This window comes from Giraffa tippelskirchi, chromosome 12, assembly GCF_054371585.1.
Source record: "Giraffa tippelskirchi isolate mGirTip1 chromosome 12, T2T-mGirTip1v1.2.pri, whole genome shotgun sequence".
NCBI classification, from domain to species: Eukaryota; Metazoa; Chordata; class Mammalia; order Artiodactyla; family Giraffidae; genus Giraffa; species Giraffa tippelskirchi.
In genome coordinates, this window is record NC_137286.1 from 138,124,601 (window position 1) to 138,149,501 (window position 24,901).

Here is a 24,901-nt window from a genome sequence, read left to right on the forward strand (position 1 = left end):
TAAGCTCCAGCTTCCATGTTGTGAATTAAGAGTATGGCATGCACCTCTCAAAGAATCTGCCTGCAGTGCAGGAGACCTAGGTTCAATCCCTGGGTCGGGAAGATCCCCTGCAGAAGGAAATGGCAATCCACTCCAGTATTCCTGCCTGGAGAATCCCATGGTCAGAGGAGCCTGGTGGGCTACAGTCCATGGGGTCGCAAAGAATCGGACACAACTAAGCGAGTAACACACACACACACATGCACCTCTTCGAGTCTTTGTTAGTCTTAAATGAGGTAACACATGTTAAGGTGTCCAGCGCAATACCTTGAACATAAAATGCCAGCTGTTATTTAACTTTTGTCACCTTGTCTGCATAAAGTGTTATCCTTGATATAAACATTATTTTAGAGGAAATAAATTTGTGGCTGCATTTTGAAATTCATTACCTAGTGTAGACTAGTAAAGTGTTCCTCACTCAGTCATGTCTGACTCTGTGTCCCCATAGACTGTAGCCCTCCAGGCTCCTCTGTCCATGGGATCTCTCAGACAAGAATAATGGAGTGGGGAAGCCATTCCCTTCTCCAGGGGAATCTACCTGACCCAGGGATTGAACCCGGGTCTCCTGCCATTGCAGACAGATTCTTTACCATCTGAGCCACCAGGGAAGCCCAAGATGATACTAAAAAAAATGATCATGATGAAAACAATCCTTGGAAAAATTTCGTTGGTGTTCTTTTAAAATATTTTCGCTTATTAAGGATCTTGCAGGAAAGGGCCGAAGAATGAGCATGTATCTTTTACTATAGCATCCATGCGTGGGCAACAGTGAAATGGAGCGTGTCACTGGATTGTTCTTGTATGGAGTGTTGCTTCTAGAAAGTATAAAACAGGCCTCTACTCCCTTAAGTGTCTATCAGTCAGTTCAGTTTAGTTGCTCAGTTGTGTCTGGCTCTTTGCGACCCCATGGACTGCAGCACACCAGGCTTCCCTGTCCATCACCAACTCCCGGAGTCTACTCAAACTCATGTCCATCGAATCGGTGATGCCATCCAACCATCTCATCCTCTGTCATCCTCTTCTCCTCCCACCTTCAATCTTTCTCAGAATCAGGGTCTTTTCCAATGAGTCGGTTCTTTGCATCAGGTGGCCAAAGTATTGGAGTTTCAGCTTCAGCATCAGTCCTTCCAATGAATATTCAGGACTGATTTCCTTTAGGATGGACTGATTTGATGTCCTTGCAGTCCAAGGGACTCTCAAGACTCTTCTCCAACACCACAGTTCAAAAGCATCAATTCTTCGGCACTCAGCTTTCTTTATAGTGCAACTCTCAGATCCATACATGACTACTGGAAAAAAAGTAGTCATAGGTTCATGGATATCCATACGCAGGTTTCCCACGCCCCATCTGAAAGGAGAGTGTTCCTATGAAACCTTTCCTAAGCCAAAATGGCGTACAACAAAGAAGCGGTTACCGTAGGACACATTGTGTTTATAGATACACACACAAAAAATCTAGGTAAAGCTCAGGTGCGCACAGACACAATTCAAAGCTGTGGCAGCTTGATGCTGAGATGCTGAGCGTGGTTCCTGGGGTGGGAGCTTGGGGGTGCCTCTCTCCCTGATGGGGTAGTGCTACCTCTCAGCTGCTCACAGCAAACCAAATGCTGAACGCCATTTTCACTTTTCACAAAAGCAAAAATCACCTTCTGATTTCTTTTGGTTGTCAAAAACAGGTACTAACAGAGGTCTTTTGTAAACGTGAAGTGGCATAAAGCAACTTTGGAAAAGCACAGGATGTTTGGAAAGGACATACGCAAGTTCCTATCCCAGCCTAGCAGGCCGACTAAATGGTGGTTTTTATAAATTCCCATGCTTTCTTTTTTTGAAATTGACTTTGGATGAGATCAAACACATAGGGAAGAGTGGTGGGGATATAGAATGTATTTCAGTTGAAATAAAACTCGAATTCTTTCTAATGTCATGGTTGCTTGTCCCGTTCCTCCCAGGGTAGGCTGTGGTCCTGACTTGAAGTATCTTGGAACATGCTCTCCAAGGCCTGTCTTAGGATAAAGCCTAGAAGTCCTCACCATGACCGGGCGCAGCATGCTCTTGTCGCTCCTGCCTTTCCAGCTTCACCTCTGGAAACCTTCCTCGCCCCTTGCATTTGAGCACCCAGACCTCCTTTTATTTCTTTTTAGTTCCGTGAAATTGCCTATCTTCTGGGCATTCCTTCTACATGTAGAAATCACCTGCCTTTTGCAGAGTTAAATCCTCCTCTTTGTTGTAGTTTTTTAGTTGCTGAGTCATAATCTGACTCTTTGCAACCCTATGGACTGTAGCCTACAGGCCCTGCTGTCCATGGGATTTCCCAGGCAAAAATACTGGAGTGGGTTGCCATTTCCTTCTCCAGGGGATCTTCCTGACCCAGGGATCGAACCTGCATCTCCTGGTGGCTCAGACAGTAAAGAATCTGCCTGCAATGCAGGAGACCTGGGTTCGATCCCTGGGTCAGGAAGATTCCCCTGGAGGAGGAAATGGCTACCCACTCCAATATTCTTGCCTGGAGAATTCCAGGGACGAAGGAACCTGGCAGGTTACAGTCCATGGGGTAGCAAAGAGTCAGACACGACTGAGTGACTGACACACACATAAAAGCTTTCCTCCTCAGGGAAGCCTTCCTCATCTTCCCAAATTGAATTTACTCCTTCCCGTCTTCCCACACCATACTGACTTCATGCCTCGCCCCTTCCCTCAACCATGTGTATTTCAGACATCAGTGGCACCCTGTGCTTCCCCTCGTCTGGCAGTGCTCATCAAACTCTAAATATTTGGGTAATAAGTACAGCCAGTCTTTCTTATTAAACTCTAATCCCATGCGGCTAGCACAGCTCCTGGCACTTAAGAAACAATCAAGAAAAATATGTGTTCAAAGAAAGAATTACTTTAGTGGCCGCAGTTTCCCCAAGCATTTGAATTTTACAGATAGAGGAGGTGATTCTTTAAAGCCCATTTTGTAGCTGGAGTAGACAGTCTCCCTTCAATTCTTTAACATTCGAGGAGAATACTTCTATCTACTTAGGGCAACCAGAGAAGAGGTAGTTTAATAAGAACCTTAAAGAATTAGGAACACGACGTCTAGATGGAGAACATGGCCTGGGAAATGCATAGGGTATGTTTTGTTCAGGTGCTCAGTCATGCCCGACTTTTGCGACCCCGTGGACGGCAGCACACCAGGCTTCCCCGTCCTTCGATATCTCCCATAGTTTGCTCAAACTCGTGTCCATTGAATCGGCAGTGCCATCCAACCATCCCATCTCCTGTCATCCCCTTCTCCCCCTGCCTTCGGTCTTTCCCAGCATCAGGGGCTTTTCCAGTGAGTCAGCTCTTTGCATCAGGTGGCCAAAGTATTGGAGCTTCAGCTTCAGCATCAGTCCTTCCAATGAATAATCAGGACTGATTTCCTTGAGGATTGGCTGGTTTGATATCCTTGCTGTCCAAGGGACTCTCAAGACCAGCACCACAGTTCAAAAACATCAATTTTTAGGCGCTCAGCCTTCTTTATAGTCCAGCTCTCACATCCATACATGTCTGCTGGAAAAACCATTGCTTTGACTAGATGGACCTTTGTTGGTAAAGTAATGTCTCTGCTTTTTAATACGCTGTCTAGGTTTGTCATAGCTTTCCTTCCAGGGAACAAGCATGTTTTAATTTCATGGCTGCAGTTACAATCCACAGTGATTTTGGAGCCCAAGAAAATAAAGTCTGTCACTGTTTTCGTTTTTCCCCATCTATTTGCCATCAAGTGATGGGACCAGATGCCATGTTCTTAGTTTTTTGAATGTTGAGTTTTAAGACAACTTTTTCACTCTCCTCTTTCACCTTCATCAAGAGGCTTTTTAGTTCCTCTTTGTTGACTGTTAAATAGACCAGATTAGCTAAACCAGGAATTTATATAAAGTGTGAGATGAGGTAAGGCTAAATATTAATATGCAAAGCTGAATTACAGAAGGTTAAAGACTTTCGGACTTGATCTTGTAGTCAAGGAGCATGATCAGAATTGTTGCTGAAATGGTAATATGGTGATGATATGATAGATGGCGTAGTGATAATAGACCAGAGTCAGAAGGAAGAGTTGTAAGATATTGTCAGAGTCTCATATAAAGATTCTGAGTTAGCATGGTGTCTGTCGGAACAGAAAGGAAAGAATGGATTAATCAAACTTAGTGGGAGAGACGAGAGAAAGGTCAAAAGTAACCTTGACATTCTGAACATGAGCCAATAAGATTAGGGAGGAATAGCTGGGGGAGATGTTTTCACCTTTGGAGATGGTGATCATCCAGATAGATGCACCTAATAAGCAATTAGGATATTGGAATAAAGCCTGAAATGTCGGTTTATGTATGAATAGAGAGACTCGAGATCATCTTCATAATTCGGATTTGGAGAGTAGATGAAACCTTCTGGATAGAGTATAGAAAGACAGAAGTGGGTGGCCAGTAATAGAAAATATAAATGTGTATGGCCCAGGATAGAACTTGAGAATTGCAAGGACCTAGAGGAGACTTCGTTAGGTTAGAAGAAATGGCGCGTTTTAAGACTGGGAAAAAGATTGGGAAAGGGGGTGGTTAATTTGTACTACCCAAGTGAGTAAGTGACTTTTTTTTTAATACTATTATTATTTATATTTCTGTATCATATGAGTGATCACTTTTAAGTGACTAGCTGGTTGTTTGCACTTTTTCTTTTCACAGCAAGTTGCCAAAAAGCCTGCTCTAAGGTAGAGATGGATTGCCAGTTGCTAAAGCATAGATCTTGACCCGCAGTAATTTGGCACATAGAGCTAAAACCAGGAAATACATCCAGTGCTGTTTGTCCCGATAAATGATTTCTGTCTGCCACCAACTCCTTCTTCCCCAAACACTACCTTGCCCAGTTTGATCCCTCCGAAAACCAAAACTGTAATTGAGAGCTCCTCCAAGGTACAGAGCCTAATAGCTGTGAGTCATCTTTTTACAGCCCAGAGTTTTTTTTCCCCTGAAAGGGGAACTTGGTTTTGCTGCAATGTAAAATTAGAGTAAATTACAGTAGAGTCGGGTTCTTTTTACCATCCCAGGATTAGAATTTTTTGAGTTCACTTTGTAGATGATGTCCCTCCAGCTCAACTTTCTGAGAATACTTCTGCCTAGTTAGCACGATAAGGGAAAAAGTAGTTTGCTATGACTCTTAAAGAATCAGCAGCCTGTGACCTACAAATCTTAATCTAGTTAAGGTTTTGTAATCATTGTATCAATAAAATCTCTAATCAGGGGAATCATTACAGTTTCATTTTAAAGGTAGAGAGGGCAAAAAGAATTCTTTTTAGCCAGCCAGCCATGCCACTGCACACAGACAAAAGATAAAAGCCCTCCCCAAATGGATAAATCCTCTGGCAAATGGAACAAATGGATGATTTGAAAGGCGATTTGACCAGCCACTGAAATGAGAAGTATTCAGGCAGGTAGAGGACACTGACCTAACTCTCCTTTAGGAAAAAGTCAATAATTGATAAACGTTAAAGAGTAGGAACTAATAAAATATGTCTGGATGACAAAACCAACAGGAAAAGCCAACACAATTGGAATCTTTTTAAGTTTTCCAGTAACACTACACTTGAGTGGTCTAATTGTAGGCCATCTTTTCAGAAATTATATATGGCACATTAAGGTACATACATTAGATATTTATACATATTTCTAAGCAGTGATCTTTACATAACACTAGGAATACCACACTTAACAGGTTTTTTTCCCAAGGATAATTTTGCTTTATATGGTTTCTCTCGTAGGCATCGTCTTTAGAACCTGAACCCCTGGGGAAAGAAATGTGGTTCCCATTCTAGGGTTTCCTCTGGCTCTATTTGGACTTCCCCCCTTTCTCTCCATCTGCTCTTACCTACTGTTTCCTCATGTACTTATGTTTTTCTGGCCTATAGTATAAAAGGAATTCTATGTACCCCACATTTGTGGGGAGAAATATTTGAGTTTGAATATGAGTAGACTTTAACCCAAGATAAAACTGTTGGAGACTGAATAATTGCAGAAGTAAAAATGAAGAGAGTGTATTTCTGTAGGAAATGTATTATGAAATATTAATGGTGTGCAGAAATCTACCGTGTATAGATTTGCCTTTTTATTTGTAACTTGGACAGTTGTGAAAGTGAAACTCACTCAGTTGCGTCCGACTCTTTGCAACCCCATAGCCTATACAGTCCATGGAATTCTCCAGGCCAGAATACTGGAGGGGGTAGCCTTTCCCTTCTCCAGGGGATCTTCCCAACCCAGGGATTGAACCCAGGTCTTCTACATTGCAGGTGGACTTTTTACCAGCTGAGCCACAAGAAATGCCCAAGAAGACTGGAGCGGGTAGCCTTTCCCTTCTCCAGCAGATCTTCCCGACCCAGGAATCGAACCAGGGTCTCCTGCATTGCAGGCCGATTCTTTACCAACTGAGCTATCAGGAAAGCCTTTTGACTGCTGTGGTTCATTAAATTAATCAGCCTGACAGAAAAATTTCTTTAAACACACTTTTATGGTTTACCAGATCTAGCTTTTTAGTACAATGATATCAGTAATGACAATAGTGTGTTTTTAGACATCTGCATTTCAGTAAAGTATATAAATAACATATATTGATAAGATTTAAGGTTATCAAAATAGATTAAAACACATATTTTGATAACCTTAAAGATTAAACCTTCTAAGATTTTGACATGGTATGTACTACTGAATGGGCTTCCCTGGTGGCTCAGATGTTAAAGAATCTGCCTGGCTTGCAGGATACCTGGCTTCAGTCCCTGGGACTGAAGATCTGGGATCTTCCCAGATCCCCTGGAGGAGGGCATGGCAACCCACTCCAATATTCTTGCCTAGAGAATTCCATGGACAGAGGAGCCTGGTGGGCTACAGTCCATGGGGTGGCGAAGAGTCAGATATGACTGAGCAACTCACACACACACACAAACACACACACAGTACTAAATACTGTTTAAATTATACTTCTAAAAGATTGAAACCTCTTTGGAAACGTATGACCTAATATTTCAACTACTTCACCTTTTATTCTTGTAGAAAAACTCTAATAAAAAACAGACACCTATATTAGCCTGATTTTTAATAAATTTCAGTTTAAATTAAAGGTCACCACTATGAAATAAGATATTTTTTTCCAGCATGTGAGTCAGAATAAGGTTATTGGTTATCTGAATCAAATGTCAGCAGCATATTATATTGAAGACATGGTTTGGGAGGTCTAGTAACAGAACAGCATTGGAATTCTTTGTAGTTTGATGTATTTCATTACTTAATATTGGAAATGAACTTATCATACATTGCTGAACTCTATCTGAAGAAGCTATTTAAAACAGATTGCAGCATGTGAATAAAGTATACTTGTAAATTACACATTCTTTAAATCAAAATGCTGAAGTGTATTCACTGGCCGCACTGGATAGATTGCTGGTTTGGTTTTGTTTTTGTTTTGAAAACAAATCAGATTGGCATTTTATGGAGAAGTATGCTGATTAATGATTTTGTGGGTTTTTAAAGTTTATTCTTATTGAGATAATTGACATATACATTGTAATAGTTGTAGGGTTTTTTCACTCAGTAAAATTACCCAGGACAAAAACATTGTAAAGCTTTAACTTAAAATATTTAGAAGTTATTTCTCATAAAACGTAATGATTTGATATACATATATGCTGCAAAATGATCACCACAGTAAGTTTAGTTAACATCTGTCACCACATATAGTTAGAACTTGTTGTGCTGACAACTTTCATGGTTAACTCCCTTAGCAACTTTCAAATACCTGATACAGTATTGTTACCATGCTGTACCTTACCTCCCCAGGACTTACTTATTAGTTATTTTATAACTGATACTGTATACCTTTTTTTTTTAACCACCTTCACTCATTTACCACCCTCCATCTGTTCTCTGTATCTTTGAGTTCAGTTTTGTGGTTTATTTGTTTCTTTTAAGATTCTCTATATAAGTGAAATTATACAGTATCTGTCTTTTTCTTTCTGACTTATTTCATGTCACAGAATACCCTTAAGTTCTATCGCATATTGTCCCAAATGGCAGGAGTTCCTTTTTTTTTTAAATTTTCTTATGGTTTAGTAATATTCTGTTTTACGTATATACCACATTTTCTTTATCAGCCTGTCCATCAGGGGGTACTTAGGTTGCTTCCATGTCTGGACTCTTGTAAATAATGTGGCAGTGAACTTGAGGGTGCATGTATCTCTCTGAAATAGTGATTTTGTTTTCTTCAGATGTAAATATCCAAATGTGGCATCTCTAGATCATGTGATAGTTCTATGTTTAATTTTTTAAGGATCTTCCACACTGTTCTCCACCGTGGCTGTGCCAGTTTACATCCCTGCCCACGGTGCACAGGGGTTCTCTTTTCTCCACATTCTCAACAACACTTGTTGTTTTCTGTGTTCTGGGTGACAGTCACTCTAACAGGTGGTAACCTCACTGTGACTTTGATATGTCCTTCCTGGATCAGCAGTGTTGAGCACCTTTACAGGTACTTGTTGGTCATCTGAATGTCTCCTTCAGAAAAATGTCTGTGCAGATCCTCTCCCATTTTTTAATTGGATTTTTTTTTTCTATTGAGTTGTATGAGTCCCTTTTATATTTTGGGTATTAACCCCCTATAAGGTATATGATTTGTAAATGTTTTTTTCCATTCTACAGATTGCCTTTTCATTTGGATGATGGTTTCATTTGCTGTGCAGAAGCTTTTTAGTTTGATGTAGTCCCACTCTTTTTTATTTGTTTTGTTGCCTTCGCTTTTTATGTCAAATCCAAAAACTTATTACCAAGACCAATGTAAAACAGCTTACCACCCTATGTTTTCTTCTAGGAGTTTGATCGTTTTAGGTTTTGTGTTTAAATCCATTTTGAGTTGATTTTTGTTTGTGGTGCAAGATAATACTCCAGTTCCATTCTTCTACATGCAGCTGTCCAATTTTCCCATCACCAGTTCCTGAAGAAACTATTCGTTCCCCATTGTATATGCTTGGCTGCTTTGTTGTGAATTAGTTGATCGTATATTTATGGGCATTTTTTATTCTGTTCTACTGATATATTAATATATGTCTCTTTTTATGTTGGTACCATACTGTTTTGATTTCTATAGCTTTGTAATATAGTTTGGAATCAGGAAGTGTGATGGCCCCTGCTTGGTTCTTCTTTCTCAAGATTCCTTTGGCTATTTGAGGTCTTTTGTAATTCCATACAATTTTAGAATTATTTATTATATATATGTGGAAAATGCCATTGGAGTTTTGATAGAGATTGAATTGAATCTGTAGACTGCTTTGGGTAGTATGGACATTTTAACAATAATCGTCTAGGCCTTGAGTACAGAACAATCTTAGATTTTTCTTCATTTTCTCTCATCAGTATCTAAATTTTTAAAATTGTTCATATCTGTCAAAAAGAATATTTTTAAAAAAACTATTTACTTCTTTGTATTCAGTCAGCAATGAGGGACTTTTACATTTTCTTAAATCATGGCTCTCAGAAATACATTTTACAGTGCACATACAGACATAAATACATATAACTGAAACCAAAATTTCATGAAACAATAGTTACACTTACTGTGTTGCTATTATAGTTTCTGTATTATTCTTTTTTTTTTTTTTTTTAAACAAAAAAAAAATCAGGGGGCTGCCGTGGGGTGACTGGGCGGCTGGGGGAGCCCCCGTCCTCGGGGCTAGTCAGCCGAAGCCCCTCCGCTCCGCCGAAGCTCCAGCCCCACCCAAGCCCTCAGCCAGCCGGAGGCCCCAGAACCTCTCCCGTCAGCCTCGGCACAGGCACCCAACCTGACGGCGGAACCCGCCCGAACCGCGCTCCTTCAGCTCGCACGCAGGCTGTCACCAGGACTCCCCACCACCATCCGGCCCGGGGGCACCTCCTCGACCCCCAAGCCAACCTGTTTCTGTATTATTCTTTTCTTACTTCATTGTTTATAAGTGTTCCTCTTGATCCACTAAATTGACCTCATCACAAATAATTTGAAAACTGCTATTGTGGAACATTTTTCTCTGAGAAAAATAAATGGAACTATCTCTTTCATAGTTTGAAACAACTTTTGTCTTCTCTTCCCGCTTTTCCATTTTCCAACAATGCTGTATAAATGCTCTAAAAGTGAAATGAATTTCCCAACTTGAGTTAGGAAATGCAGACTCCGTTACAGAAAAAGAAACCATTTAGTCAAGGACCAAAAAGATACAGAAAGTGTATCTTTTGAGGAAGCGTTTATTACAGTTTGCTGGGCAGGTTACAGTTACAAGGACTTGTTTCTCATGTAGTTTTGTCCATCCTGATGAGGGAGGATAGCTCCATCCCTGTGCAGTGTAGAACAGAGAACGGGACGCTGCAGTAGGATTCTGACCAGAATGCGTGTTCATTGCCACAACAGGCTGCTGGGGAGACAGATCTTTATAAGAGGCTTGCTGCATCTCTCCAAGATGATATTGATTCAGCTCTGCCTTTAAGACAGTAAAAATAGATGAAGATGACCGTAATTATAGCTATCTTAAAATCACTTAGTAAAATTACCCCAGAGAAACATTATAAACCTTTACTTAAAACACTTAGGAGTGTTGTTTTTCATGTTTTTCTTGAAGCAGCCCTTAAAAATTAATAATTCAACTGTGGAAATCCTACATCCTGTTAATAATTCAGTACATCTTAATATTTTCTTCTTACCAGATGTCTTTACATCTTTCTGCAAATGAAGCCTTAGAGTGTTTTTCTCGCATTTTGGGTGGAAATTTTTATTTTGTTCTTAATTCTAAATGCATGCATTCTTAGGTTTCCAATGAACATAACAAATATACTGTATTTATTGTAGTTGTTCTAATTCAGTTTTTAATTTTATCGTATGTAATGATCTGATTTTACCTATGAAGACCCATAAGGGTTAATCTGGTTAAAGCTGAGCTTCAGTACTTACTAGTTACATTATGAGGAGCAAGTTAGCATTCTCTGCATCTCAACTTCCTCATCTGGAATATAGGCATAATATAATAACTGATGAGGTAATCAATGTAAACTTTCTTTGCTTCGATTCAGTTGCTCAGTTGTGTCTGACTCTTTGCCACCCCATGGACTGCAGCACTCCAGGCTTCCCTGTCCATCACCAACTCCCAGAGCTTGCTCAAACTCATGTCCATTGAGTCAGTGATGCCATCTAACCATCTCATCCTCTGTCATTCCCTTCTCCTCCCGCCTTCAATCCTTCCCAGCATCAGGGTCTTTTCTAATGAGTCATTTCTTCGCATCAGGTGGCCAAAGTATTGATTGGAGCTTCAGCTTCAGCATCAGTCCTTCCATTGAATATTCAGGAATGATGTCCTATAGAATTCTTTGCATAGTAACCCTAAAATATCAATAATAACATTTCACCAAAGATAACAGAAATAGAAATGAGACCCAAGTATTTTCTGACTTTATAAAGTCAGTGTACTGCTACGTGATTTCTTAGGCATTAGACTCAGTTGCCTTCCTATCTGTAGATAAATTATATAGCTAATCTAGTATTGCATTTCCATTTTTCCATTGCTTTCTCCTCCATGGGCTTCCCTGGTGGCTCAGCGGTAAAGAATCTGCCTGCAGTGCAGGGACTACAGGAGACCCAGGTTCGATCCCTGGATAGGGAAGATCCCCTGGAGAAGGAAATGTCAACCCACTCCAGTATTCTTACCTGGAGAATCCCATGGACAGAGGAGCCTGGTGGGCTACAGTCCATGGGGTCTCAAAGAGTCAGACACGACTGAAGCGACTTAGTATATAGCACAATCTAGTATTGCATTTCCATTTTTCCACTGCCTTCTCCTCCGTGTCTGAAGTGCTCATCCAGTGTGTGTTACAGACCTTATAGGCCTGAGTGCTTGGTGTGTTTGCCTTCCACAAGACTCTGTGGCCTATAAATGATGACAGTATGATTTTGGACTCACAAAGAATTGGGATTTTTTTTTTTTTAATGTGTGTTAGTCGCTCAGTCATGTCCGACTCTTTGCGACCCCATGGACTGTAGCCCGCCAGGCTCCTCTGTCCATGGAATTCTCCAGGCAAGAATACTGGAGTGGGTTGCCATTTCCTTCCCCATTTTTTTTTAGTACATATATGTAAAATACAAGAATACTTCATAGGAAGTGATCAGACATATAAAAAGCATTTGTTAAATAACATTTCTTTTTTAAAAAGTTGACAGTGATAATAGACCTTTTGTGAAACCCAAAACTGCGCATGGGGTAGAAATAATTTTAATAGTGTTTATGGCTACTTACATATAACTACATCTGTATATATGTATATATATATATAGAGAGAGAGAGAGAGAAGGAGGGGGGCAATGGAGGGAAATATGTTGACAGAGCTTTTTAATAAATTGATTCTAGAAATCTTGTCTTTGCATAAAAGTCATCACTGTCAACATCAAATACTATGGTTTAAAGCATTTTATTTGCATAACATTGCCCTGGGCATTATGCAGAATAAGTACAAGATTCTATCTTCGTCCATCTGGTGCGTCAACATGTACTACAAATGAATATATGTTTGACAGTGTTGAGTTTATTATATATGGAGAGAGAGACAGAATACATTTGATTTTTTGGAACAGTTTTATTTCTAAGTTTTAAAGTATTATTTTACCAAAGACATTGCTTTTACTAGACCACTTTTTCTAAGGAAGCTTTTGGAAAGTACGACTTTTCCCCCCTTCCTATTTTATTGAGCTGTAACTCACCCACAGCACTATATAAGTTTAAAGTGTACGGCATAATGATTTGACTTATGTACATCATGAAATGATTATCACAGGTTTACTGAACATTCATCATCTCATACAGATGCAACATTAAAGAAATAGGAAATAAAGATTTTTTTTCCTTGTGATGAGACTCTTAGAATTTACTCTCTTAACTCTCATTGATAACATACAGTAGTATTAATTGTATTTAATCATGTTGTACATTATATCCTTAGAACTTATTTACTTAGAACTGGAAATTTGTGCATTTTGACTCCTTCATCCAGTTCCTTCCCCAACCCACATACACCCCTGCCTCTGGTAACCACAAATCTGTTATCTTTTTCTGTGAGTTTGTGTTTTTGTTTTTGTTTCTGAAGCCTACAACAAATAATTGGCCTACAACCCTATGTGGGTTCCTGGAGCACAACATAGTGATTTGATATTTCTACACATTGCAAAATGATCACCATGATAAGTCCTGTTACCATCTGTCATCATACAAAGATTCTGCATTATTATTGATGCTATTCCCCTGTACAGATGAATACTATATATTTCATACCTTTGAATCATTCATTTTGTAACTGGAATTCTGTGCCTCTTAACCCCCCTATTTCTCTCACGTTTTCTAAAGATGCATTCTGACTCAAAAATTTCTAAGACTAATGTCAACAATTGTGTATTTGCTTTATTTAGTACATCTTAATCCTCCCTGGAAATGAAATCTTAAAACTTTCCGTTTGTATTTGGTTGTTGAATGGTTTGAGCAGAATTGTTATCTTAGAAAGCATTAAAAAAGCAAACTGATTTGTGGATAATTGAGAGAAAATAGAGTAGGTTAGCTAGTACCCAGGGAAGATAGCTGGGAGATAAGCTAAAGATAAAATTTCTTTTAAAAATAAAAGTTCATTATCAGGGATAGTTTAATATAGATTGAGAAACAAAGGATAAGCTTTATCGTCATATCAGGCTTGGTTGTTTTTTTTTTTTTGTCTTTGCATTTAGTAAAACTGAAATTTCCAAATATGGTACATATAAAGCCAGTTTTGTTCAGTCTCTGAGTCGTGTCTGACTCGCTGAGACCCCATAAACTGTAGCCTACCAGGATCCTCTGTCCATGGGATTTCCCAGGCACCAGGCAAGAATGCTGGAGTGGGTTGCCATTTCCTCCTCCAAAACTATACTGAGATATAGTCTCCTCCTCACCCAGACCACCCGTGTATACTCAGAATGTTTTCTCTTCTGCTTTGTGAGCCAACACTGCAGACAAACTTTGACCATCAGTCCTGTTGGCATAGTGAGGGGCTAGGTGCTCACTGTAAACAAGGGCATGCTACATGAACACTAACTAGAAAGTTAAGGTGATTTTTAAGTTTATTTTAGAGGAGCTAGAGATGAGAAAATAACATCTTGATGATTTATCAGTTTACACATAATACTAATGACAGAACTTTTTTCAGTGGCCTTGCATTAAAGAGCTGTAATGCTTGCATAACCTCTTCCTGTTCTTGCTCTCAAATGGCTGTTAACCAGGTTGGCATACTGCTGTCTTCAGAGGGGAAGGATGTAAATAAACATTGTTGGGTGGTAGGTAGGATGCCTCCCAGAGCTACATCCATTTGAAAAGGCCACTCTTGATGTTTATTCCTCAGGCTATCCTGAGCACATCATCTGGTTTTATTAAATGAAATAGTTGGACATTTATGGAGGAAGGACTATTTGGGGAAGGCGAGTGGTTCTGTTGCTCCCATCAGCACATGCTATTGATATCACAAATCCTAAAGATTTTGGAGGACAAGGGGACGACAGAGGATGAGAGGGTTGGATGGCATCACCGACTCAATGGACATGAGTTTCAGTAAGCTCCAGGAGTTGGTAATGGACAGGGAGGCCTGGCGTGGTGCTGTCTATGGGGTCGCAGAGAGTTAGACACGACTGAGTGACTGAACTGAACTGAAAGCTTTTGTAGGCCATATTGATTGGCTTCTAACAATCACATAAATATTTTCCTTTGAATGAGTACCACTGCATTCATCTGTTCCCTTTTCTCCAAAGGTGACCCGATGTCTCTACCTGGGACAGTTCAGGTTTATGCCTTTTGCCTTGGCACATTTGTTTATGGTGTCCCTTTCCATCTCAAAAGTGTCTCTTGGCACTAAATTATATAGTCCCTCTAGACTTTTACCTTAAGTTCCCTGTTTTTAGAATCATGACAATTGAAGCCCGGTTTTTTACATGTATTTTTGAAATACAAGTCTGTATAAACAGTCTCTTTCTTTAACTTGGCCACCATCCTTCTGTATTATATTTCCTAACTTGAGGCAGCAGATCCTCATGAACTGGAAATTCAGTTTAAAGGATGACATCTTCTTTACAAAACATGCTAGACTAAAGATGGCAATGGATTGTTGGACATAACTCCCAGAAAGAGGTGGGATCTATTTCCCCCTCCCCGTGAATCTGGGCTGGCCTGTAACTACTTTGACCAAGAAAGATGGCAGAAGTGATGCTAAGCAAGTTTGGGGCCTAGTTTCTACAAGGACTGTGCACCTTCTACCATGGTCTTTTGGAGCCCTGAACTGCCAGGTGAGAAGTCCAGCTGCCCTGAAAAGGCCCTGAGACTGTGTGGAGAGAGGGAGGGAGCTGCCCATCCAACTGTGCCCACTGATGAGCCAGGCCTAGGGTGCAGCCAGTGTTGACTGTCCGCCCAGCCCAGCCTTAGCCGAGCATCACTGCGTGAGCCCAGTCAGTATCACATGGAGCAGAAGAATCACCCAGCTGAACTCTGCCCAAATTCCTGACTCACACCACCACGAAATACAGTAAAATGGTTATGTTAATCCATTAGTTTGGGGTAGTTTTTTATACAGCAATAGTTACCTGAAACACTAAAGCATTTTTAGATGAACATGTTGATATTTTAGAAATTATTTTGATAAAAGAACACTACTGATCCTTTGGATTTCTCTGTGAAGATCTTTAAAGAATATTGAGGATACGTGGTAAGTGAATGGATAAATGTATTTTAGCTATTAAAAGGCGGCAAATTGATGCAGGCGCTCACCATTTGCCTTCACATTTTATCTGCCCTGTGTCATTTTACTGTTCTTAACCACACATGACTAACCACACTTTGAAGATCATATTTAATTTTATTAGATTATAACATATTAAAGTTTAGTTTCAGCAGAAAAAATCTAAGTATGTGTATATGCTTTGCAACTGCTTGTAATAATAATAGTCTTACTGGCCCCTCCCCCTTTACTCTGCCCACAGTGTATATTGTTTATGAAAGTAGTTGACATACACCATCTAATCTGTGTTAAGAATAAAAGCTTCTTCCATGTATTTATTTGGTGGTAGTCTGCTTCAATTTTGATATCTAGCACTTGGTACAAAGAAAGTTATCTAGTAAATGTATTTTGATTTATGAATAAATGTCCCTTTAGTTCATTACATTACGGATTTTGACCATTTTTCTTCCAAATATCTGGAGAGCCTTTATGCTGCAAATCAGTTTAAGCATTTTGGCATCTAATGGAAAGCACGATAAAGGATAAAGAAAAATAAAGCATTCTAGATAAAGTACATCCAAAATGCTTTCTCAGCCTGGGGACCGTGGATATGGCTTTCCTGGTGGCTCAGTGGTGAAGAATCTGCCTGGTTCAATCCCTGGTCAGGAAGATCCCCTGGAGGAGGAAATGGCAACCGACTCTAGTATTCTTGCCTGGGGAATTCCATGGACAGAGGAGCCTGATGGGCTACAGGCTATGGGGTCGCAGAGTCGGACACAACTGAGCAACGAAAACAACAGCAGCCATGGATATGTTTGCGTTGTTTCTGTGACATTTTCACCAGGGGCTCCATGCAAAAACTGTCATATTTGAAGATCGTCACTTCATTAAGTCATTCTGTTTTGTAGGACTGTAAGTGTCAAGAACTGATTCCAGTACTGGAGTTACAGCTACATAAAAACATTCATGGCCCTTGCCTTCCTGAGGTCCCAGATCTGACTTTAAAGGTGGCACAGCTGGTTTAGGGCAGAAACAAGACCTCGGTTCTCCTCATTTCTCTTCAGTTCTGTTCCATTTTCTTTTTTATTATCCCACATTGTTCTGTAAGGCTTCAGAGCCATGGTTCAGCCTACGGCCATACCACCCTGAACACGCCCGATCTCGTCAGAGCTGTGGTTCATATCTAGTGACTTGACTCAGCAGTGTTTGAAGCAAGAAGATGAATAGAGTAAGGAAAAATACTTCTGTTTGGAGAAGATGGTAAACTGTCAGCTTTTGATGTTAGCAGAAATAGTATCTATCCTGTTGTTCTCACATTGTTCCCACAAGAGCTAATGGCCTTAATTGTAGAAGACCATCCTGCCAGGGAATGGAAGCTAGAGATAAGAAATAAGATACTATGCAACAATTTTTGCACTTTTTTACAGCGATACCACCACAATTAAAATTCTAAAACTGACTTACTAACAGATGGTTTGAAAGAACTTAGAAAAGAATAATTAGCATTTTGTAGTATTTTACAGTATCCATAATACTTCAATGGATAATTCATGTAAACTGCTTAGCACAGTGTCTGGCACCTACTAAGCCCTCTACGGATGCTAAGCTATCATTAGTAAAGTCATCACTATCTTCCATACTGTAATACCTAAGGATCAGTAATGTTTGTTTCAGAAGTGAGGAACAGGAGGGGGACTTGCCTGGCAATCTAGTGGTTGGACTCTGAGCTTCCAGTGCAGAGGGTGAGGGTTCAATCCCTGGCGAGGGAACTAAGATCCCGCATGCCGCATGGCACAGCCAAATTTAAAGGGAAAAAAAAGGGAGGGGAACCTGAGGATGAAAGAGGTCAAATGACATGTCTTAGGGAGCACACCTGGGACTTTTTCTAGGTACCCTACATCCAGTTCTCTTTCCCTTGTGGACTTCATCATGATTTTAGCCAGTGGCCAAGCTGTGGTTGACCTTAAGTGTTAGCCTTTATCTAGTGGTTGTAATTGTTGTTGTTCTTTAGTTGCTAAGTCATATCCAACTGTTTGCGACCCCATGGACTGTAGCCCGCCAGGGTCCTCTGTCCATGGGATTTCCCAGGTAAGCATACTGGAGTGGGGTGCCATTTCCTTCTACAAGGGATCTTCCCACTGCAGGGATTGAACCCACATCTCCTGCATTGGCAGGCAGGTTCTTTACCACTGAGCCACCGGGGAAGCCCCAGTAGTTGTAGAGCCACCACATATTTTTCTAAGGTAGTGATTTGCGGGGATGGGGAGAGGACCGTGTGCAGGGTTTTAGGATAACTGTTGTGGACATGGCATACAGGATAGAACAGCAGGGCAAGAAATTGGAGGTGGGACCAGTTAGGAGACTCGCATAGCTGAGGCATGAGTTGTTTTGGAAATTAAAGGAGTTTTATAGCAGGGATGAAAATGAAGGGACCAGTTTTCTCTCATCCAATAATTCTCACCCTGCCTGTCCCCTGTAATCAGTACTGTTCCAGACCTGTTGTTACAGCCTCTCATCTCAAACTTGATTACTTTAGAGACTCTTGAAGACTTTTGCTGACCATCCTTTCTCCCTCGCTCCCACAGTGACCTCTTATAACCATTTCTAACTTCTTCTACTCCGCTGTTGGGTTGAATCCTGCCAACATACCCTTAGCTCATCATTCCCCATTGGCTGCTCTTGGGCACCATAATCTCTGCCAGCAATGAGGGTTTCCAGCTCCTTTTTTCACTGTGCATTTGTTTTGTTTTGCCTCTGCCATCTGTCACCTGTTACTTCTCCCAGTTCAAATGAAAAATCCTTTTTAATAGACATCACCAGTCAAACTTTACACCCAGTTGAACCAACCAGTTACAACCTGCCGTGCATAATTGACGCACTCATTCCCTGAGCTGTTTATTGCTGAGAGAAGAAAAGCTCATTCTGCTGGTCTGATAACCTGAACTTTCTAGAGATGCAGCGTGTTTCTGTTTTTTAGTTTTATTTGATGCTGTTTTTATTTAGTGATTTTGGAAATAAATATTTGAAGATCTCACTACAACAGTAGGAAAATACCCCAGGGGAAAATACTCTTCTGTTCATAATTTAAAAGTTTCTTAAAAAGTCTTAGCTCTACCTAGCTTTGATGCATCTTTAAATGTTCTTCAGTCAGAGGTAACTTTTTAAAAAATACTTGTAATTGAACTTTAACTGTGTACCAGAAACATACGAATTTCCATTCACCAACATTTTTGCCAAGAATGCTGAAATGAGGGGATGCTGAAAAGAAGTGTCCCATAATTTGACATAAATATAGATAACAGTTCAAATAACTTGTGTATTTCTGAGCAATTGACTCAATTTAGTCTTTTCAAGTACAGTAATAGTTGGACCTGTTTTTTAATGCAGAGGTTTTAGATTTCAACTGTCACTAAGGATAAAATGCAAGTTTTATGTCTGAAGACCTTTGTTTCTTAGATGAGAGTTCTGTGTTCTTCAAATATGTGTCCATGCTTGAATTGTCCCGGCTGTTTAAATTATGTAAAAAGATGTTTACTTTGTTGACAGATTAGTTGATGACTGAATATACATTAAAATGCAGGTTGAAATTTAGTTACACATTAAAGTAACAAATGTGAACTAGTAACTGCTTTCCTCTGCCTTATTTTGGATATCTTGGATATTGTGCTTTAAAAAAAAAATAAGATAATCAAATGGCTTATTCAGATATTTACGCATGTAGTTTCTAAATAACAAGGTTTAAGGCTTCCAGTTACAAACACTTCCCCACATATGACACATTTCTGGGATGGAGTATTTTCATATCTAATAGATAAAAAGCCAGGTTGAATGTAGTCACAGTTGTATTTTGTTTCTAACATGGATATTTGGAGTTCTCTGGCTTACTGTGACATCTTGCTATGCCTGAGAAGAATTGTAGTCAGATGGATGCAATTTATAGATCCAATAGTGAAGAAAATGTTCAGTTTTCATCATTTTTATTTCTAAAAGCATTTACTTTAGTATTCCTTATGCGTTCAGTCTTCAGCCAGTTTTGAATATAAAATAAATAGCATAGGACATGGACAGAAATTTAGAATAGATTAGCAGTATTTAGCTGAGCAGTAAACTGATCAACTTAATCATGTACTTTGTGCAACTTACACCCATTACCAACATGCATGCTCACTCAGTTGGTCTTGAAGTTTATTTTGCTATTCCTATTTCAGTGAGGAAATCATTTAGATAATTATCTTATTTATTTTTTGTTTCAATTTATTTCTTTAATTGAGATATAACTTTTATGTGGTAAAATACACAGGTAAGATCAGACAGCTAGATGTATACTCCGGGTGGCCAAATCCTGCATAAAGATGTAAGACAAACCTTTCAAACAGCACAGCAGTTTCCCTCATGTTTCATGCCTGTCACTTCCATGCTCGAAGACCAGCACAGATTAATTTTATTATTAGGCTTCTGAACGTGAAAGTGTTAGTCGCTCAGTTGTGTCTGATTCTTTGTGACCACATGGACTGTAGCCTGCCAGGCTCCTCTGTTTGTGGGATTCTCAAGGCAAGAGTACTGGAGTGGATTGCCATTTCCTTCTCCAGGGGATCTTCCTGACCCAGGGATCAAACCAGGGTGTCATCATTCAGCATCCTCCTTGTGAGATTCATCCATGTCGCTTGTAGCAGGAGCTAACTCTTCATTGAGGTACAGTAGTCCCTGGTGCGGATATCCCATGATTTCATTGTTTATTCTGTTGATGGGCATTTGGGCAGTTTTGAGAGCAGGGCTACCATGAGTAACACTACTGTGAACGTTCTAGTACATATCTTTTGGTACATATATGTACACTGTCCCTTGGTGAATACCTCGGAGCAGAATTGTTGGGTCATGAATGCATAGTAGATACAGCTGACCCTTGGACAATGTGGGGCGAACTGTGCAGGTCCACCTACATGCAGACATTTTTCAGTAGTAACTCCCGCAGTGCCACACAGTCCATGGTTTGTTGAAGCCCTAGTTGTGACCACGGATACAGAGGGCCAGCTGTAAGCTATGTGCAGATTATCCCCAAGTTGTTGAAGGGTCAACTACACTGAAAAATGATTCTCCGAAACAGTTGTGCCAATTTACTCTTCTCCCAATAAGAGTTGGGAGAAGGCAATGGAAACCCACTCCAGTACTCTTGCCTGGAAAATCCCATGGACGGAGGAGCCTGGTAGGCTGCAGTCCATGGGGTCGCGAAGAGTCAGACACGACTCAAGCAACTTAGCAGCAGCAGCAGCAGCAGCAATAAGAGTTGTTCCACTTGCTAGCCAACATTTGATGTTATCAGCCTTTTAAAATTTTAGCTTATCTGGTAAAGAGTTGAGTGGTACCTCATTTTGATTTTAGTTTTTATTTCTCTGGCATGTAGTGATAAACACTTTTCTATATGCTTAATGACTGTTGGCATATCCTCTTTTTAAAACAACTTACTCACATGTTTGGTCCACTTAAAAATTGCTTTGTCTTTTTCTTAAATTTTGTAGAAATTCTTTACACATTTTGGATCGAAGTTCTTTTTCAGATATGTGTTTTGCAGGCGCCTTTTTCCCATCTTTGCCTCACCTTTTCACTTGCTTAGTAGTTTCTTTTAAAGAACATAAATTCTTTTAGTTTATTAATCTTTCATTTTTATGTTTAGTTCTTTTCTGTGTCTTAGTTAATATATCTTTCTCCACTCCAAGGTTATGAAGATTCCTCTTCCATATTTATTTCTAGAAGGTGTATTGACTTTTATTCTGTGATTTATCTCTAATTTGTATGAAAGGTGTGAGACACAGAGAGTCAAGGTTTTTCTTTTTGTCCCCCCATGTATGGCTATCCAGTTGACCTAGTGCTATTTATTTAAAAGACCATTTCCCCAAAAAATTGTACATGGACCTTTGTCATAAATCATGAGATAAAGCTATACTTGTAAAAGCAGTAGTTTACCTATGAATCATTTACTGATTTCTCTGTCGTCCAACCATTACCTGCTGTCTTCTTCAGCCAGTCCATTTTCATGTCTTTGTTGATGCTGCCTCCAAAATGTATTTTAAATTTTATTTCTTTCCACTGGCATTGCCATCATTCCAATTCAAGCCGTCACTGATGCCTCAAACACAGCAGTCATCTGTCTTCTTTCTACTTCTGTGCCCCTAAAGAACATTTTCTGTGTATTAGCCACACTGATCTCTTAACACATAAACCTCCTCACTTCCCTGCCAAAAGACCTTCAGTCACTTTCTCCTGTTCTTAGAAGAGCGGTCATAGGTCCTTTTTCAGTCATCCCTCATGCTTTTCTTCCCCTTGCTCTTTATGCTGTAACTGTGCCAGTCTCCTTTTTGTTCCCTGAATAAAGCTGGCACCTTTCTACTGCCTTTCCTTTATATTTTCTTCTGGTTAAAATGTTTGATTCCTGTTTTTTTTTTTTTTCCTGTGGCTGACTCAACTCTCAATCTTCAGGTTTGGGCTTAGAATTCATCTCCCTAGAGATGCCTTCTTTGATCCCCTCATGTAATATTGGCCCACCCAAGTTACTGTATGTTAATCAATATTGATTTTCTTTGAAACAGATATCACAGTCTTCAGTGATATTGGTTGCTTGTTTATAGTGTTTCTGTCAACTTGAGCGTAAACTCTAAGGATTTCATTTGTCTTATATCCACAGTCCCTCACACAATGCCTAGCAGATACTCGGAGAAATAAATTAATGAAAATCTATGAAACCCAAATTCTTAATGACATAAAAGTAAGGGAGGATTTTGAAAGATGAAATCTGACCTAAGCTTTGAATGGTTCTTAGAATTTGATTGGTAGGGACCATTCTCATTAGAGAACTATTATGAACAGGCAGACAGAATTCAGAATGGAAGATTCTCTTTATTAAGCTGTAGGAGATAAAGTTGAATTAGATAATGAAGAACTAGAGTTTAGATACCTGAAGAAGTGAAACAGAGAGGTTTAGAGATGATATCATCAGTGCTTCACCCTCTGAAAAGAGGGGCATGAGTGACATCACGTAAGTAAATTGTTCCAAGGTACTGGTGCATTTCACCCAGGTTTCTCTTTCAGGAGCATATTCTCTTCCATGTCCGTAGTGTGTGTAGTAAGTTTCCTCTTGCTGGTATTGTTCACGTGTGTCATCTTTTTTTCTCGATCAGTCTGGATAAAAGTTTACTGGTTTTATTGGTCTTTTTCAGAGAACTAGTGTTGTTGATTTTTTCCTATACTGTTTTTCTGTTTTCTACTTCTTTTATTTTTGTTGTTGCTGTCCAGTCACTTAAGTTGTGTCAAGCTCTTTGTAACCTCCTGGACTGCAGCACGCCAGGCTTCCCTGTCTTTCACGATCTCCCAGAGTTTGCTCAAATTCATGTCCATTCAGTTGGTGATGCCATCCAACCATCTTATCCTCTGTTGCCCCCTTCTCCTCCCGCCCTCAATCTTTCACAGCCTCAGGGTCTTTTCCGATGAGTCGGCTCTTCGCGTCAGGTGGCCAAAGTATTGGAGCCTCAGCTTCAGCATCAGTCCTTCCAATGAATATTCAGAACTAATTTCCTTTAGGATTGACTGGTTTGATCTCCTTGCTGTCAAAGGGGACTCTCAAGAATCTTCTCCAGCACCACAATTCAAGAGCATGAGTTCTTCAGCACTCAGCCTTCTTTATGGCCCACCTCTCACATCTTTTATTTTTGTTCTTTAGTGTTTCTTCCTTCTGCTTAATTTGGATTTATTTTGTGCTTTTTCTCTTATTTTCTTAAGGTAGTAGCATAGATCACTGATTTGAGGCATATAAACATTTAGTGCTATAATTTCCCTCTCTGCAGTGCTTTAACTGCATCCCACAGATTTTGTTATGTTTTATTTTCATTCACTTAAATTTTTTCTAATTTTTTAATGATGTCTTCTTTGGCCCATGGATTATTTAGAAGTATATGGTTCAGGTTCTTAGTATCTGGAGATTTTTTTAGGTATCTTTCGTTACTGATTTCTAGTTTAATTCCATTATGGTCTGAGAACATATTTTGTTTCATTTCAGCTCTTTTACATTTGTTACAGTTTTTATAGCCAAAAATATGGTCTTAAGTGAATATTCCAGGTGCACTTGACAAGAATATGTATTCTACTTTTATGAAGTAGAGTATTCTATAAATATTAATTAGGTAACGTTGGTTGGTATCCTTCTGCACTACTACACTACAACTACTAGTTCTCCCAGTTTGGGTCATCTTCCTAGCAAAGTGGGCAGAGAAAAGAGAAGGGAAAAAACTAGAGCTTTCTGTCATCCTCCTTGGACTTTAACAAGCCCTGTTTTCAATTCCTCTAACCAGAAATTTCTAATGAATTCTTAGCTGTTGGCATTGCCCACCACCCCAGCTCTGCTAGGGGGGCCCATTGTAGGTGAACTGTGAAAGGACAAGCAAGGAAAAAAGGGAGGCTTTCCCACCCATGCACACCTTCCAGCTCACAGGCATCACTTCACTTGACCTTCTGGGTAGAATGAATTTCTCCCAGAGTTCTGGTTGTGTGCATACCACTGAGTGCCCACTCTCCACGCAAAGAGAAAAAAATCAGGAAACTCAACCTTATGGGTCTTCTCTCCAGGAATTGGCCCCCCGCCCCAATCTGCCTGTTTTTCTCTTTACATTTCAGAGTTGTTTGGTAGTTACTTTTTGTATTCTTTTTGTATTTTTGTCATGAGTTTTCACTTGTGATTGGTGGGATATAAAGACTTTAGTGAACTTAAGCCCCCTTGGCTACCCTAGTCCTCCAGTAGCTTTCTTTTTTAAAGACTCTATTTCTTTAGAGCAGTTTAAGGTTCACAGCACAATTGAGACGATGTAGAGATTTCCTGTATAGCCCTTGACCCCACACATGTATAGCCTCTCTGATTAGCACCATCCCCCACCAGACTGGTGAAAGGGAAGGGAAGGTTGAAAGTCGCTCAGTCGTGTCCAACTCTTTGCGACCCCTATGGACTACACAGTCCATGGAATTCTCCTGGCCAGAATACTGGAGTGGGTAGCCTTTCCCTTCTCCAGAGGATCTTCCCAACCCAAGGATTGAACCCAGGT

The 24,901-nt window shown here is 39.9% G+C and overlaps 1 protein-coding gene and 1 long non-coding RNA gene across 4 annotated transcripts in view; both read left to right on the forward strand.

Annotated features, from left to right (window-relative positions):
• Positions 1 to 24,901, forward strand: part of RAP2A (RAP2A, member of RAS oncogene family) — a 40,051-nt gene that overhangs the window by 3,496 nt on the left and 11,654 nt on the right. The window lies entirely within an intron of this gene.
• Positions 640 to 10,128, forward strand: LOC145529137 (uncharacterized). Its single transcript, XR_014070954.1, has 2 exons — positions 640 to 902; positions 6,950 to 10,128. It is a non-coding gene; the product is annotated as an uncharacterized LOC145529137 (long non-coding RNA).